Source organism: Phoenix dactylifera, unplaced genomic scaffold (genome assembly GCF_009389715.1).
Source record: "Phoenix dactylifera cultivar Barhee BC4 unplaced genomic scaffold, palm_55x_up_171113_PBpolish2nd_filt_p 000437F, whole genome shotgun sequence".
NCBI classification, from domain to species: domain Eukaryota; kingdom Viridiplantae; phylum Streptophyta; class Magnoliopsida; order Arecales; family Arecaceae; genus Phoenix; species Phoenix dactylifera.
In genome coordinates, this window is record NW_024067872.1 from 336,972 (window position 1) to 354,934 (window position 17,963).

Below are 17,963 nucleotides of genomic sequence, written 5' to 3' on the forward strand. Positions count from 1 at the left end.
TAAACTTAGGGGGCTAAAAGCATAATTTATCCAATATAAAATTTAGATTTTAAAACAATTAATAAACTAGAGGAACATGCTATTGACTTTTACTTTTTATGGTTTACACTTTGATACCATAATAGTTTCGTAATCACTAGATGGGAACATGAAATTTGGGTCGTACTATAGTTAGCAAACTAGAAGGTGACCTTCCACAAAGAAAACACATTTCTCATGCTTAATATAGGGACCGTTGAATGATAATATATAGTTAAGGATGAAATTTAAATTTTAACGTAGCTGATCATTTTTTTCGCTTTCATATGGCAATCTTGGAATAGTCTCTTGGCCACCATATGTCTGGCAAATATATGGCATGTAAAATTTATTAGAATAATTAGTGAACAAGAGGATGATCATTTTTTAAATCAAATTTTTAATATTTGACATTGTGATCTCAAAATAGTTCGAGGACTGATATGCATGACGATACATTTTGTGCATTGTTATAACTAATGAAATAAAGAGTGACCCACAAAAACATATTTTTCGCATTTCATTATGCGACCGTCGAATGGTTTACTAATCACTACATAGAAGAATACAAGTTTTAAATCTTAATATGAATCATGAAGTAAAGAGTGATCTGTGATCAAAGTTCCTTTACATTCTCAGGTAGCAACCTTAGAATCATTTTTATAGTCACTATATTTGTAATTAAGTACACTGAAATGCAAAATATCATCTCAGGAGAGGAATATCAGCAATCTGGAAGGCCTTATGCGCTGCTTCAAAATGGGCATACCAGTCGGACAAATTGATGGTGGTTTGAGAATCAATGTATCACAAGACCAATTGATCTCAAAGTATTCCAGTTCTCTATCAGAAGGATTGGAAGGTTGCTCATCTGCTCGATAGGGATAAATCTTGGAACTGCGGCCAGCTGTATCAAATAATTCCAGAGGAGATTGCTATGCAAGTTATGTCCATTGCAATGCCAAAGTATCCTAAGGAAGATAGGATATTTTGAAGCAGATGATGGGTGCGGACTGCATTATACTTGAGGGGGACTCGACCACGATGATAGAGTGGATCTAGATCTGGGTTCTTGATGCGAGTTCGAGTTTGCTGCTACGTAAAGCTAACATTGCCAAAGATAAAGCTAACATAATAATGCTAACATAGAAATTGTGTTGATTAGAGAACTCCCCTATAATGGCATGTTATCAATTTATCCCACCTAAGCTTTGTTTTGAGTGGTATATTTCCATTATGCAACGGTACAAAATAGATCTCTGGGGGATCAATTTTTTTCTATAGAATTTGCATGAGTTTTAAGAGTCATATGGTCGCAAGCTTCTAATCCCTATATAATTATCAATAATGAAATAATTATATAGAAACTTAACTCTAAATAGCTCGATATTGATAAAATTTGTTGGGAAGGAGATTCAGCAACTATGATCATATGGACCACTAGGAACTGCAAGACATCTTCAAATTTAGATACTTACATTCACCCCTTGCTTTCAGCCTCGCATGTCTACAGAGAAGCGAATTAGCTAGTTGATCGTCTTGCAAGTATGGGTTTGATTAAGAATGGAGATTTTGATTCTACTCCCGCACTGCTATAGCAAGTCATAAACTCAATTATGGCTGATGCTTCTTTTCATAGACTCTAGTTTTTATTTCTCCTATTTGCTTTCTTTTTTTGGGGGGGGGGGGGGTCAAATAACCTCCTTTGTACTGCCCACTTCAAGCGCTCTCTACCTCGAGTGCAGTCTTTTGCTCTATTTCTAAACATTCCATCCTACTATGGCTCCCTTCGGAGAACCTTCCTTTGCTATTTTTTATAATCTCATACTGATATATAAGGGTTAAGAACTTACAAACAAATTAATATTGCAAGATAATGACTATAATTAATAAATTTTTATATTTTATTTTAGGAAAGATGGAGGTATCTGGGCAGTTGGGGGATGATCCGTTAAATATTTAATATATTTTCGCGTAAGCATCCACAACTCGGGGTGGTGGCGCAGCTGGCTAGCGCGTACGTCTCATACCTCTTCGAATAATCCTGAGCACTTGAGTTCCAAATTCAATCATCCCAAAAAAAAAATCAGTGATATTAATGGGCAATGAGGACAACAACGCTCCCTGTGATGCAGGGCGCATCACGACCGTCAGATTATCATCATCTGATATCAGCGTTTCCGAGCCCTTTTGTTTTAATTAATTACACGTTTCTGAGCTCTTTTATTTGGCCCTTTTGTTTTAATTAATTACAATATATTTTCTCTTATTTTTACCGATTATTCCGCCCACAAATGCCTCGCTTGCTGCTGGTAAATGCACCTCGGGCAACCCTGCTCCTTCGCCTCCGGGTCGAACGGAATGGCTTCCTCGTCCTCGTCTTCGTCGTATCGGGCTGCCTCCGGGGCGGAGGACTCTAGACTCGAACTCGCCAAAAAGGTTTGCTTCGAAGCTTTCTTCTTTTCGATGGTGTCTCTCTTTGATAGTACTTTTCTCGCCCGATCGTGAGCAGTTTTGTTATCACCGTGGAATGGCATGCGCGGCGGCCGCTGATGCTTCTTCTCCCTCTTCTTGTAGATACGAAGCCATGAGGTCGCAATCGCGGAAATGAACAGCCTCGCGCCGTCTCGAGTGAGTCTCTCCAAATCCCCCCGTCGCCTTCTTTCTTTCCTCGAACTCTATCTTGAGAGTTTTGGTAGCGATGATTCTTGAACGATGGGTTGAATTATTGTCATGGATTAATCTATCAAGAAAACCCGAAAGCATGGATGGACGATCAAAAGGTACAAATCTTTTTGATGGGAATACTAGGGTTATTGAGTCACCCTAGGGTTTTAGATATCAGGATTCTGAGGTTATGGTATAGGTTTTAGCTCCGTCTGAGATAATTGAGGTTTTGATGTTATGGTATTTGGGATGTTGAGAGATATGGTGAGCAATACTAAGTTTTACCTTGACGTCCACCTTATTTCTGATGATAATCCCCTTGTATCCTGGTGCTTCCATCAACGGATGTTTGTATCTCTCGAGCTATCTGTATTTCATATGCCTAAAAAGATTCATGGTTTTTTAAAAATGTTATGAATCCTAAAATTTATCTTTTAGGTAATCTTCTGTTGGTACATGGAGAGAAAAAAAGATGCTTTTGTGATGTAAGATATTGTTGCTCAACATGTTTTCAGAATATGAAATCTATAATCCATTACCATAGATGTTTGATAGATTTGAAATTATCTTGATTCAATTACAAGAACCATCATATCTTCATGCAAATTGATTGTGTGTTCGGCAAATCTAGAACAGTGACCTGTAAGCCTATGGCAGCTTTATCTCACATCATCTCAGGTTAGTACCACCAGGAGCCTATTAGAGTTGTCGAGCCTGCCAAGCTATACAAAATCCCAAAATAATTTTTCCCTTATTTCTCATGATCTAAAATACCGACCTTTTTTCTACCAATCATTAACCTTTCTCAGAGCCAGAATTCATTAACATTTAAGTGCTTATATATATCATTGTTCTATTTGAGGCCTTCATGGCTCCATCCTCGCTTTCGCTTCATTTTTTGCCTTCGGGTTGGCAAACAGGTTACCTGTTAATTAAACAGGTTAAATGAGTCAGGTCGGATTATCTGTTTATTAAACATGACAGATTCATATTGTAATTACTGATCTGTTTAATAAGCAGGTCGGGTTCAGATTTATGATTTTCTGAGCCGACCTGCATCTGACCCGACCCGTTTATATCCGACCCGACCTGATTGCCATCCCTAGTGAGGAGTCCTTAGCTCTCGGGAGTTTGAGCTTCTCTCACTGCAAAAAAAATGGCAGTACTAATGAGCGATGAGGACAACAATGCATCGTGTGATGCGAGGCGCATCACGACCATCTGATTATCATCTGACGATACCAGTGTTCCTGAGCTCTTTCATTTTTCAAACTATCTTTAAATTTGATGTGCTTGTTTAGTACTGCAATTCCAAAATGGTTTTATGGTCATTATATGGCAAGATTAAATTTGGTCATAATATATTAATAACTAAAAAACAATCAGTGAAAAAATTCATCTCCCATGTTTCAAATAATGACTATAGAATGGTTCTTTGATCACAATAAGAAAAACCACAAATTTTGACTATTAATATAATTCATCTCATCTAGTAAATGTAAAAGGGTCTCGGCCATCCGTTCAGCTTCGAATCACAATCAAGTAGGTGGAACAAGAAAGAAGGAACCAGGACGGGGACATTTAATCCGGTTATATTCTAGTAATTCACAATGGATCCTTGTTGGTGTGGCTGCATGAGAAAATAATAGAATAAGAGAGGGTGCCGGTAAGGTGGGAGACCACGATGCCTCATCTCCGGGTAACGATGCGACTGCGGTAGGGCCGAGCAAATTTCTTTTTTATTTTCTTATCTTTCCAACGACGACAGTCAACTGATGCCTCGAGAGGGTGGGAGTCGGGCTTTATAGGTAATGGAGGCTAGGGTTTCCTAGCCTCCCGTCAAAGTCAAGAAAGAACCAGAATCAGTCTCCTCTTCCGACTCAAGCAGGGGAACTTCATCACCTTTCTTTCTTAAGAGAGAGGATGGGCATGGGAATGGCAGTGAGAGGACATAGTTTACATGGAATGCACGATCCCTTCGACCAAACAAAAGTTACATATCTGTTACGCTTTTGAGCCCTCATGCATGCAATATTACTTCTAAGTCTCAAACATTAGTGTTTTCTCATTGTCTTGCTAACCCCCTTGTTTAAAGGAGATGTCCTTACACTCAAAAACCTTATTAGATGTCTTAATCATTGAGATAATATTAGTCCATATTCCGTGCTCATCATTTGAAATTTAGAGGTGGAAAAAAAAGTGATCTCTATCAAAGCAAATTCTAGGTTTGATGCAACTAACAAGAACTATCTTGGAAAGTCCTTCATCGTCTAGATGATGCATTAGGTCTGGTTGTTTCTTCCGTGTGAAAGAATGATTGGACATTGACTGTTGGATCGCATCTTGTATAGATTTTAAAATACACTAAACTTTTTTTATTTTTATTTATTTTATTATTATTATTATTATTATTATTATTATGATGTTAAGGCGGCAGACCATATCTGACGGGTATGGATTTTTTTTATTTATTTCGCTGCACAGATTTCAAAACAACTTTTATGTAATCTAATAGTAAATTCATGCATAGAAAGTGAATTCTCTTTTTGCAACCTCCATCCTGCTGCATTTTGGTTTTACAAGGAAGTAATCATGCAATTTTAGCACCATCAAAAATTTACTATATTTGGCTGGAAATTTGGGAAAGATGGCGATTTTTGCGTTGTGGCAGGCTGTTGAGGAATGATCGGTTAGATATTCAAAAATTTTCCGCATGACAATTCACAACATGGGGTTGTGGCTAGCTGGTTAGCAAGTAGGTCTCATTATCCTTTGAGTAATTCTCAGGTCGAGAGTTCAAGCTTCTATGAACCCCCCAAAAAAAATCTGGTGGCATTAATGGGCGATGAGGACAAACAATGCAACATGTGATGCAAGGCGCATCACGACTATCAGATTATCATCTGACAATAACAGCGTATCTAAGCTCTTTCATTTTGCCATTTTATTTTAATTAATTGCAATATATTTTCTCTTATTTTTAACGATTATTCTACAGACAAATAGCATACCTCGCTTGTTGATAGTATGTTGGCCCAAATCAAGACTAATTTGGGTGTCAGAGAAGAAAATTTGAATTTAATATAATTAAAATAGTAGTGAAATAGTAAAAAGCATGCGGAAAAACTTAACTAGTAAAATTTGAATTTAATATAATTAATGAATCATAAAGAGTTGTATTCTCAAATTTTCTTTTCCAGTCTCATCTAGCAAACATAAAATGGTTTTTTGGTTACCATACATGGAATCCATAATATTGAAATACATAGCTTGAATGTTAGAATCCTGCCGGAATATTAGGGGCAGAGCGCATATTGCTTGAGGGGGATTCAGCCATCATGATCGATTGGATTCGACTGGAGGAGCCGAGGAGGGGTGACAATCCTCTGTTGCATGACATCTAAAGGATGGCAAGCAACTGTAGGGCCTTTCAAGCTGTACGTACATACTATGAGGCGAACAGGACTGCAGATTGGGTCGCCTCTTTTGTTGCTCAGCATTCCGGCGAGGTCCCTTGGATACACCAGGGGGTCTCCATTCCATTACTTTCTCATTTCTTGTCTCTTGCTAGAGTAGTGTAAACAGCCGTTGTAAAAAAAAAAGTTAGAATAATTGAGGGATCAAATAGAGACCTATTTTTAAATTTGATATGCTTGTTTAGTATTGCAATTAAATTGAGGGATTAAATAGAGACCTATGGTCATTATATGGCAAGATTAAATTTGGTCATAATATATTATAACTAAAAAAGAACCTATGAAAAAATTCATTTCCTATGCTTCAGATAATGACTATAGAATGGTTCTTTGGCCACAATAAGGAAAACCACAAATTTTAACTATTAATATAATTCAACTAATCCAGTAAAATGGTCTTCTAGTTACTACGCATGCCACGTCGTCATCTATTTGCCACATCATCAAAATAAAAATTTCTATTTGTTATGCTACGTCATCACCCATATGTTGAGAACAATTCCGACAAAAAAAAGATGCCACATCATTACCAATCGACAATGTAATCATCTATCTAAGTGGTTTATATATTTAGTCAGCTACGTAATATCTGGTTAATGCCAGCCGAAATTTTCGATGAGAAAAAGTAATCGAAATCAGGACGACGGATCATATTAAGATAGTGGTGAAATAATAGGAGACCAAATTTTAGCTTTTTGAAATTAAGAGACTTATTAAAAATCAGACCTAAACTTAGAGGACTAAAAGCATTATTTATCCAATATAAAATTTACATTTTAGAACAATTAATAAACTACAGGGAACATGTTATGGACTTTTACTTTTTATGGTTTACGCTTTGATACCGTAATAGTTTCATGGTCACTAGATGGTCACATGAAATTTGAGGGATCAAATAGGGACCTATGGTCATTATATGGCAAGATTAAATTTGGTCATAATATACTATAACTAAAAAACAACCTATTAAAAAAATTCATCTCCTATGCTTCAGATAATGACTATAGAATGGTTCTTTGGCCACAATAAGGAAAACCACAAATTTTAACTATTAATATAATTCAACTAATACAATAAACGTAAAATGGTCTTCTAGTTACTATGCATGCCACGTCGTCATCTATATGCCACATCATCAAAATAAAAATTTCTATTTGTTATGCTACGTCATCACTCATATGTTGAGAACAATTCCGACAAAAAAAAGATGCCACATCATTACCAATCGACCATGTAATCATCTATCTAAGTGGTTTATATATGTAGTCAGCTTTGATCTCTACCAAAGCAAATTCTAGGTTTGATGCAACTAACAAGAACTATCTTGGAAAGTCCTTCATCATCTAGATGATGCATTAGGTCCAGTTGTTTCTTCCGTGTGAAAGAATGATTGGACATTGGCTGTTGGATTGCATCTTGTATAGATTTTAAAATACACTAAACTTTTTTTATTTATCTGTTGCACAGCTTTTAAAACAACTTTTGTATAATTCAATAGTAAATTCATACAAAAGAAAGCGAATTCTCCTTTTGCCACCTCCGTCCTGCTGCATTTTGGTTTTACAAGGAAGTAATTAGGCAATTTTAGCACTACCAAAAAATTACTATATTTGGCTAGAAATTTGGGAATGATCGGTTAGATATTTAATAGTTTTTCGCATGACAATTCACAACACGGGGTTGTGGCTAGCTGGTTAGCTCGTAGGTTTCATAGCTCTTTGAGTAATGCTCAGGTCGAGAGTTCGAGTTTCCTTGAACCCCTAAAAAAATTCGGTGGTATTAATGGGCGATGAGGACGAACAATGCACCATGTGATGCAGGGCGCATCACGACTGTCAGATTATCATCTGATGATAATAGCATATCTGAGCTCTTTTATTTTGCAATTTTGTTTTTATTAATTACAATATATTTTCTCTTATTTATATTGATTATTCTACAGACAAATAGCATACCTCACTTGCTGCTAGTATGTTGGCCCAAATCAAGACTAATTTCTCATGCTTGATATGGGGACCGTTGAATGATAATATATAGTTAAGGATGAAATTTAAATTTTAACGTAGCTGATCATTTTTCTTCTTTCATACAGCAATCTTGGAATAGTCTCTTGGCCACCATATGTGTGGCAAATATATGGCATGTAAAATTTATTAGAATAATTAGTGAACAAGAGGAAGATTATTTCTTAAATCAAATTTTAATATTTTACATTGTGATCTCAAAATAGTTCGAGGATCGTCTCATGATATTTGGCTGGAAATTTGGGAATGGTCGGTTAGATATTTAATAGTTTTTTGCGTGACAATCCACAACACGGGGTTGTGGCCAGCTGGTTAGCTCGTAGGTTTCATCGCTCTTTGAGTAATGCTCAGGTCAAGAGTTCGAGTTTCCTTGAACCCTAGAAAAAATTCGATGGTATTAATGGGCGATGAGGACAAACAACGCGCCATGTGATGCAGGGCGCATCATGACTGTTAGATTATCATCTGACGATAATAGCATATCTGAGCTCTTTCATTTTGCAGTTTTGCTTTTATAAATTACAATATATTTTCTCTGATTTCTTTGATTATTCTACAGACAAATAGCATACCTCGCTTGCTGCTAGTATGTTGGTCCAAATCAAGACTAATTTGGGTGTTAGAGAAGGAAATTTGAATTTAATATAATTAATGAATCATAAAGAGCTCTCTTCTCAAATTTTCTTTCCCAGTCTCATCCAGCAAACATAAAATGATTTTTTGGTTACTATACATGGAATCGGTAATATTGAAATACATAACTTGAATGTTAGAATCCTGCCAGAATGCTAGGGGCACATCGCATCTTGCTTAAGGGAGATTCAGCTATCGTGATCAATTAGATTCGATTAGAAGAGCTGAGGAGGGGTGACAACCCTCTGTTGCATGACATCTGGAGGATGGCAGGCAACTGCAGGTTTTTTCAGGCCGTACATGCATACTGTGAGGCAAATAGAACTGCGGATTGGGTCGCCTCTTTTGCTGCTCAGCATTCCAGCGAGGTCCTTTGGACACACCAGGGGGTCTCCAATCCATTACTTTGTCATTTCTTGTCTCTTGGTTCTATTGGTTGTACTCAAGCTAGCGTATTGTAAGCAGCCGTTATAAAAAAAAAATTTAGAATAATTAAGGGATCAAATAGAGATCTATTTTTAAATTTAATATTCTTGTTTAGTATTGCAATTCCGAAATAGTTTTATGGTCATTATAGAGCAAGATTAAATTTCGTCATAATATATTAATAACTAAAAAACAACCTATGAAAAAATTCATCTCCAATGACCATAGAATGGTTCTTTGGCCATAATAAGGAAAACCACAAATTTTAACTATTGATATAATTCAACTAATTAAAATGGTCTTCGAGTTACTACACGTGCCACGTCGTCACTTATAGGCCATGTCACCAAAATAAAAATTTCTATTTGTTATGCTATGTCATCACCCATATGCTGAGAGTAGTTCCGACAAAAAAAAAAAGATGCCACATCATCACCAATCGACCATGTAATCATCTATCTAAGTGGTTTATTGTACATGTAGTCGGCTACGTAATAACTGGTTAATGCTAACAGAAATTTTCGATGAGAAAAAGTAACTGAAATCAGGAGGACGAACCATATTAAAATTGTGGCAAAATAATAGAAGACCAAACTTGTGTTTTTTGAAGTTTAGGAACTTGTTAAAAATCCGACCTAAACTTAGAGGGCTAAAAGCATAATTTATCCAATATAAAATGTAGATTTTAGAACAATTAATAAACTAGAGGGAACATGTTATTGACTTTTACTTTTATGGTTTACACTTTGATACCATAATAGTTTCGTAATCACTAGAAGGGAACATGAAATTTGGGTCGTACTTTAGTTAGCGAACTAGGAGGTGACCTCCCACAAAGAAAACACATTTCTCATGCTTAATATAGGGACCGTTGAATGATAATATACAGTTAAGGATGAAACTTAAATTTTAACGTAGTTGATCATTTTTTTTTTCGCTTTCATATAGCAATTTTGGAATAGTCTCTTGGCCACCATATGTGTGGCAAATATATGGCATGTAAAATTTATTAGAATAATTAGTGAACAAGAGGAAGATTATTTTTTAAATCAAATTTTTAATATTTTACATTGTGATCTCAAAATAGTTCGAGGATCGTCTCATGATATTTGGCTGGAAATTTGGGAATCGTCGGTTAGATATTTAATAGTTTTGCGCGTGACAATCCACAACACGGGGTTGTGGCTAGCTGGTTAGCTCAGAGGTTTCATAGCTCCTTGTGTAATGCTCTAGTCGAGAGTTCGAGTTTCCTTGAACCCTAAACAAAATTCGGTGGTATAAGTGGGCGATGAGGACGAACAACGCACCATGTGATGCAAGGCGCATCTCGACTGTCAGATTATCATCTGACAATAACAGCGTATCTGAGTTCTTTTATTTTGCAATTTTGTTTAAATTAATTGCAATACATTTTCTCTTGTTTTTACCGATTATTTTACAGACAAATAGCATACCTCGCTTGCTTCTAGTACATTGGCCCAAATCAAGACTAATTTGGGCGTCAGAAAATGAAATATGAATTTAATATAATGAAAATAGTAGTGAAATAGTAAATAGCATGCTGAAAAACTTAATCAGTAAAATTTGAATTTAATATAACTAATGAATCATAAAGAGCTCTCTTCTCAAATTTTCTTTCCCAGTCTCATCTAGCAAACATAAAATGGTTTTTTGGTTACCATACATGGAATCGATAATATTAAAATACATAACTTGAATGTAAGAATCCTGCCAGAATGTTAGGGGCACAATGCATCTTGCTTGAGGGGGATTCAGCCATCGTGATCGATTGGATTCGACTAGGAGAGCCAAGGAGGGGTGACAACCCTCTCTTGCATGACATCTGGAGGATGGCAGGCAACTGCAGGTTCTTTCAGGCCGTACATGCATACTGAGGCGAACAGAACTACGGATTGGGTCGCCTTTTTTGCTGCTCAGCATTCCAGCGAGGTCCTTTGGACACTCCAGAGGGTCTCCACTCCATTACTTTGTCATTTATTGTCTCTTGATTCTATTGGTTATACTCAAGCTAGAGTAGTATAAGCAGCCGTTGTAAAAAAAAAAAGTTAGAATAATTGAGGATCAAATAGAGATCTATTTTTAAATTTGATATGCTTGTTTAGTATTGCAATTCCAAAATAGTTTTATGGTCATTATAGCGCAAGATTAAATTTGGTCATAATATATTAATAATTAAAAAACAACCTATGAAAAAATTCATCTCAAATGCTTTAGATAATGACCATAGAATGGTTGTTTGGCCACAATAAGAAAAACCACAAATTTTAACTATTAATATAATTCAACTAATCCAGTAAATGTAAAATGGTTTTCGGGTTAGTACGCATGCCCCGTCGTCACTTGTATGCCACGTCATCAAAATAAAAATTTCTATTTGTTATCCTACATCATCACCCATATGCTAAGAGTAGTTCCGACCAAAAAAAAAAAAGGGATGCCACATCATCACCAATCGACCGTGTAATCATCTATCTAAGTGGTTTATATACATGTAGTCGGCTACGTAATAACTGGTTAATGCCAGCGAAAATTTTTGATGAGAAATAATAACCGAAATCAGGAGGATGAACCATATTAAAATAGTGGCAAAATAATAGGGACCAAATTTGAGTTTTTTGAAGTTTAGGAACTTGTTAAAAATCCGATCTAAACTAAGAGGGCTAAAAGCATAATTTATCCAATATAAAATTTAGATTTTAGAACAATTAATAAACTAGAGGGAACATGTTATTGACTTTTACTTTTTATGGTTTACACTTTGATACCATAATAGTTTCGTAATCACTAGATGGGAATATGAAATTTGGGTCACACTATAGTTAGCGAACTAGAAGGTGACCTCCCACAAAGAAAACACATTTCTCATGCTTGATATAGGGACCGTTGAATGATAATATATAGTTAAGGATGAAATTTAAATTTTAACATAGCTGATCATTTTTTTTCACTTTCATATGGCAATCTTGGAATGGTCACTTGGCCACCATATGTGTGGCATATATATGGCATGTAAAATTTATTAGAATAATTAGTGAACAAGAGGATGATCATTTTTTAAATCAAATTTTTAATATTTGACATTGTGATCTCAAAATAGTTTGAGGATCGATATGCATGATGATACATTTTGTGCATTGTTATAACTAATGAAATAAAGAGTGACCTGCAAAAACATATTTTTCGCATTTCATTCTGCGACCATCGAATGGTTTACTAATCACTACATAGAAGAATACAAGTTTTAAATCTTAATATGAATCATGAAGTAAAGAGTGATCTGTGATCAGAGTTCCTTTATATTCTCAGGTAGCAACCTTAGAATCATTTTTATAGTCACTATATTTGTAATTAAGTACAGAAATACAAAATATCATCCCAGGAGAGGAATATCAGCAATCTGGAAGGCCTTATGCGCTGCTTCAAAATGGGCATACCAGTCGGACAAATTGATGATGGTTTGAGAAGTAATGTATCACAAGACCAATTGATCTCAAAGTATTCCAGTTCTCTATCAGAAGGATTGGAAGGTTCCTCATCTGCTCGATAGGGATAAATCTTGGAACTGCGGCCAGCTGTATCAAATAATTCCAGAGGAGATTGCTATGCAAGTTATGTCCATTGCAATACCAAAGTATCCAAAGGAAGATAGGATATTTTGAAGCAGATGATGGGTTCGGACTGCATTATACTTGAGGGAGACTCGACCCCGATGATAAAGTGGATCTAGGTCCGGGTTCTTGATGCGAGTTCGAGTTTGCTGCTACGTGATGTTCGCAACCTTTTAGACAAGGATAGCCTCTCGTGGGACACACACACGTCTACAGGGAGGCAAACAGTGCGGCCGACTGGGTGGCCTCTTTTGCGGCTCACCACTCAGGATAATTCATCTAGGGTGACCATGCATCTGTGCCCTAGTCTTTGTGTTATCTGCTATTTTCTGATTTTGTTGGTTGTACCCACGTCCGGCACGTATGAGCTGCCGCTGTACCAAAAAAAAAAAAGAAAAGAAAAAGGGGGGGAGGGGTAGGCTGATTTGGTAACATTGCCAAAGATAAAGCTAACATAGAAATTGTGTTGATTAGAGAACTCCCCTATAATGGCATGTTATCAATTTATCCCACCTAAGCTTTGTTTTGAGTGGTATATTTCCATTATGCAACGGTACAAAATAGATCTCTGGGGGATCAATTTTTTTCTATAGAATTTGCATGAGTTTTAAGAGTCACATGGTCACAAGCTTCTAATCCCTATATAATTATCAATACTGAAATAATTATATAGAAACTTAACTCTAAACAGCTCGATATTGATAAAATTTGTTGGGAAGGAGATTCAGCAACTATGATCATATGGACCACTAGGAACTGCAAGACATCTTCAAATTTAGATACTCACATTCACCCCTTGCTTTCAGCCTCGCATGTCTACAGAGAAGCGAATTAGCTAGTTGATCGTCTTGCAAGTATGGGTTTGATTAAGAATGGAGATTTTGATTCTACTCCCGCACTGCTATAGCAAGTCATAAACTCAATTATGGCTGATGCTTCTTTTCAGAGACTCTAGTTTTTATTTCTCCTATTTGCTTTCTTTTTTTTTGGGGGGGGGGGGGGGGGGGCGTCAAATAACCTCCTTTGTACTGCCCACTTCAAGCGCTCTCTACCTCGAGTGCAGTCTTTTGCTCTATTTCTAAACATTCCATCCTACTATGGCTCCCTTCGGAGAACCTCCCTTCGCTATTTTTTATAATCTCATATTGATATATAAGGGTTAAGAACTTACAAACAAATTAATATTGCAAGATAATGACTATAATTAATAAATTTTTATATTTTATTTTAGGAAAGATGGAGGTATCTGGGCAGTTGGGGGATGATCCGTTAGATATTTAATATATTTTCGCGTAAGCATCCACAACTCGGAGTGGTGGCGCAGCTGGCTAGCGCGTACGTCTCATACCTCTTCGAATAATCCTGAGCACTTGAGTTCGAAATTCAATCATCCCCAAAAAAAAAATCAGTGATATTAATGGGCAATGAGGACAACAACGCTCCCTGTGATGCAGGGCGCATCACGACCGTCAGATTATCATCATCTGATATCAGCGTTTCCGAGCCCTTTTGTTTTAATTAATTACACGTTTCTGAGATCTTTTATTTGGCCCTTTTGTTTTAATTAATTAGAATATATTTTCTCTTATTTTTACCGATTATTCCGCCGACAAATGCCTCGCTTGCTGTCGGTAAATACACCTCGGGCAACCCTGCTCCTTCGCCTCCGGGTCGAACGGAATGGCTTCCTCGTCCTCGTCTTCGTCGTATCGGGCTGCCTCCGGGGCGGAGGACTCTAGACTCGAACTCGCCAAAAAGGTTTGCTTCGAAGCTTTCTTCTTTTCGATGGTGTCTCTCTTTGATAGTACTTTTCTCGCCCGATCGTGAGCAGTTTTGTTATCACCGTGGAATGGCATGCGCGGCGGCCGTTGATGCTTCTTCTCCCTGTTCTTGTAGATACGAAGCCATGAGGTCGCAATCGCGGAAATGAACAGCCTCGCGCCGTCTCGAGTGAGTCTCTCCAAATCCCCCCGTCGCCTTCTTTCTTTCCTCGAACTCTATCTTGAGAGTTTTGGTAGCGATGATTCTTGAACGATGGGTTGAATTATTGTCATGGATTAATCTATCAAGAAAACTCGAAAGCATGGATGGACGATCAAAAGGTACAAATCTTTTTGATGGGAATACTAGGGTTATTGAGTCACCCTAGGGTTTTAGATATCAGGATTCTGAGGTTATGGTATAGGTTTTAGCTCCGTCTGAGATAATTGAGGTTTTGATGTTATGGTATTTGGGATGTTGAGAGATATGGTGAGCAATACTAAGTTTTACCTTGACGTCCACCTTATTTCTGATGATAATCCCCTTGTATCCTGGTGCTTCCATCAACGGATGTTTGTATCTCTCGAGCTATCTGTATTTCATATGCCTAAAAAGATTCATGGTTTTTTAAAAATGTTATGAATCCTAAAATTTATCTTTTAGGTAATCTTCTGTTGGTACATGGAGAGAAAAAAAGATGCTTTTGTGATGTAAGATATTGTTGCTCAACATGTTTTCAGAATATGAAATCTATAATCCATTACCATAGATGTTTGATAGATTTGAAATTATCTTGATTCAATTACAAGAACCATCATATCTTCATGCAAATTGATTGTGTGTTCGGCAAATCTAGAACAGTGACCTGTAAGCCTATGGCAGCTTTATCTCACATCATCTCAGGTTAGTACCACCAGGAGCCTATTAGAGTTGTCGAGCCTGCCAAGCTATACAAAATCCCAAAATAATTTTTCCCTTATTTCTCATGATCTAAAATACCGACCTTTTTTCTACCAATCATTAACCTTTCTCAGAGCCAGAATTCATTAACATTTAAGTGCTTATATATATCATTGTTCTATTTGAGGCCTTCATGGCTCCATCCTCGCTTTCGCTTCATTTTTTGCCTTCGGGTTGGCAAACAGGTTACCTGTTAATTAAACAGGTTAAATGAGTCAGGTCGGATTATCTGTTTATTAAACATGACAGATTCATATTGTAATTACTGATCTGTTTAATAAGCAGGTCGGGTTCAGATTTATGATTTTCTGAGCCGACCTGCATCTGACCCGACCCGTTTATATCCGACCCGACCTGATTGCCATCCCTAGTGAGGAGTCCTTAGCTCTCGGGAGTTTGAGCTTCTCTCACTGCAAAAAAAATGGCAGTACTAATGAGCGATGAGGACAACAATGCATCGTGTGATGCGAGGCGCATCACGACCATCTGATTATCATCTGACGATACCAGTGTTCCTGAGCTCTTTCATTTTTCAAACTATCTTTAAATTTGATGTGCTTGTTTAGTACTGCAATTCCAAAATGGTTTTATGGTCATTATATGGCAAGATTAAATTTGGTCATAATATATTAATAACTAAAAAACAATCAGTGAAAAAATTCATCTCCCATGTTTCAAATAATGACTATAGAATGGTTCTTTGATCACAATAAGAAAAACCACAAATTTTGACTATTAATATAATTCATCTCATCTAGTAAATGTAAAAGGGTCTCGGCCATCCGTTCAGCTTCGAATCACAATCAAGTAGGTGGAACAAGAAAGAAGGAACCAGGACGGGGACATTTAATCCGGTTATATTCTAGTAATTCACAATGGATCCTTGTTGGTGTGGCTGCATGAGAAAATAATAGAATAAGAGAGGGTGCCGGTAAGGTGGGAGACCACGATGCCTCATCTCCGGTAACGATGCGACTGCGGTAGGGCCGAGCAAATTTCTTTTTTATTTTCTTATCTTTCCAACGACGACAGTCAACTGATGCCTCGAGAGGGTGGGAGTCGGGCTTTATAGGTAATGGAGGCTAGGGTTTCCTAGCCTCCCGTCAAAGTCAAGAAAGAACCAGAATCAGTCTCCTCTTCCGACTCAAGCAGGGGAACTTCATCACCTTTCTTTCTTAAGAGAGAGGATGGGCATGGGAATGGCAGTGAGAGGACATAGTTTACATGGAATGCACGATCCCTTCGACCAAACAAAAGTTACATATCTGTTACGCTTTTGAGCCCTCATGCATGCAATATTACTTCTAAGTCTCAAACATTAGTGTTTTCTCATTGTCTTGCTAACCCCCTTGTTTAAAGGAGATGTCCTTACACTCAAAAACCTTATTAGATGTCTTAATCATTGAGATAATATTAGTCCATATTCCGTGCTCATCATTTGAAATTTAGAGGTGGAAAAAAAAGTGATCTCTATCAAAGCAAATTCTAGGTTTGATGCAACTAACAAGAACTATCTTGGAAAGTCCTTCATCGTCTAGATGATGCATTAGGTCTGGTTGTTTCTTCCGTGTGAAAGAATGATTGGACATTGACTGTTGGATCGCATCTTGTATAGATTTTAAAATACACTAAACTTTTTTTATTTTTATTTATTTATTTTATTATTATTATTATTATTATTATTATTATTATTATTATTATTATTATTATTATTATTATTATGCTAAGGCGAGCAGACCATATATGATGGGTATGGATTTTTTTTATTTATCTCGCTGCACAGATTTCAAAACAACTTTTACGTAATCTAATAGTAAATTCATGCGACAGAAAGTGAATTCTCTTTTTGCAACCTCCATCCTGCTGCATTTTGGTTTTACAAGGAAGTAATCAAGCAATTTTAGCACTATCAAAAATTTACTATATTTGGCTGGAAATTTGGGAAAGATGGCGATTTCTGCGCTGTGGCAGGCTGTTGAGAAATGATTGGTTAGATATTTAATAATTTTCCGCATGACAATTCACAACATGGGGTTGTGCCCGGCCAGCTGGTTAGCAAGTAGGTCTCATCCTTTGAGTAATTCTCAGGTCGAGAGTTCGAGTTTCTGTAAACCCCCAAAAAAAAAATCTGGTGGCATTAATGGGCGATGAGGACAAACAATGCAACATGTGATGCAGGGCGCATCATGACTATCAGATTATCATCTGACAATAACAGCGTATATGAGTTTTTTCATTTTGCCATTTTGTTTTAATTAATTACAATATATTTTCTCTTATTTTTACCGATTATTCTACAGACCAATAGCATACCTCGCTTGTTGGTAGTATGTTGGCCCAAATCAAGACTAATTTGGGTGTCAGAGAAG

The 17,963-nt window shown here is 36.8% G+C and overlaps 1 long non-coding RNA gene across 1 annotated transcript; it reads left to right on the forward strand.

Annotated features, from left to right (window-relative positions):
- The first annotated feature begins 2,300 nt into the window (after window positions 1-2,300).
- LOC120106034 lies at window positions 2,301-3,512 on the forward strand. The gene is made up of 2 exons (XR_005508267.1): window positions 2,301-2,457; window positions 2,596-3,512. It is a non-coding gene; the product is annotated as an uncharacterized LOC120106034 (long non-coding RNA).
- The last annotated feature ends 14,451 nt before the right edge of the window (window positions 3,513-17,963 follow it).